We start from the raw sequence: 985 nt of genomic DNA, 5'->3' as shown, positions 1-985 counted from the left end.
TCAACCGCACCAGTGCACGCTTGCCGCGCCACAACGCCGACGCTGGACCCGTGAATCGTGAGCACCCAGCTATGACTTACCGCACTCGTGCAAAATAATAAAACACGGTAAATATATTACTTACACGTGCGTTTTGTTTTGCAAGCGGCGCGAAAGAAATTAAAAAGGGAATGCAACACGAGGACTTCCCAGGAGGTCACCCATCCTAGTACTACTCTCGCCCAAGCACGCTTAACTTCGGAGTTCTGATGGGATCCGGTGCTTTAGTGCTGGTATGATCGCATCCGGCATGTTACCCCGGTCTTCGTCCCTTATCCTTGCCCCTCCCAGCTCCACTACAAAGACGATTGTACATTGCTTTGGCCGCTCCCTCTCAACTACGGAGACGAGTTTAACGCGGTTTCCACCCCTCCCTCTCAACCGCACCAGTGCACGCTTGCCGCGCCACAACGCCGACGCTGGACCCGTGAATCGTGAGCACCCAGCTATGACTTACCGCACTCGTGCAAAATAATAAAACAAGGTAAATATATTACTTACACGTGCGTTTTGTTTTGCAAGCGGCGCGAAAGAAATTAAAAAGGGAATGCAACACGAGGACTTCCCAGGAGGTCACCCATCCTAGTACTACTCTCGCCCAAGCACGCTTAACTTCGGAGTTCTGATGGGATCTGGTGCTTTAGTGCTGGTATGATCGCATCCGACATGTTACCCCGGTCTTCGTCCCTTATCCTTGCCCCTCCCAGCTCCACTACAAAGACGATTGTACATTGCTTTGGCCGCTCCCTCTCAACTACGGAGACGAGTTTAACGCGGTTTCCACCCCTCCCTCTCAACCGCACCAGTGCACGCTTGCCGCGCCACAACGCCGACGCTGGACCCGTGAATCGTGAGCACCCAGCTATGACTTACCGCACTCGTGCAAAATAATAAAACACGGTAAATATATTACTTACACGTGCGTTTTGTTTTGCAAGCGGCGCGA

General features: G+C 52.3%; 2 non-coding genes across 2 annotated transcripts; both read right to left on the bottom strand.

Annotated features, from left to right (window-relative positions):
* Positions 1-167: 167 nt before the first annotated feature.
* On the bottom strand, positions 168-286 carry LOC119347845. The gene has a single exon (XR_005168562.1). It is a non-coding gene; the product is annotated as a 5S ribosomal RNA (ribosomal RNA).
* A 297-nt stretch (positions 287-583) lies between these two features.
* On the bottom strand, positions 584-702 carry LOC119347846. Its single transcript, XR_005168563.1, has one exon. It is a non-coding gene; the product is annotated as a 5S ribosomal RNA (ribosomal RNA).
* Between the last annotated feature and the right edge of the window lie 283 nt (positions 703-985).

This window comes from Triticum dicoccoides, unplaced genomic scaffold (genome assembly GCF_002162155.2).
Source record: "Triticum dicoccoides isolate Atlit2015 ecotype Zavitan unplaced genomic scaffold, WEW_v2.0 scaffold7707, whole genome shotgun sequence".
NCBI lineage: Eukaryota > Viridiplantae > Streptophyta > Magnoliopsida > Poales > Poaceae > Triticum > Triticum dicoccoides.
Note: the sequence above shows the minus strand (reverse complement) of the source record. Positions and strands in the feature narration are given on the sequence as shown.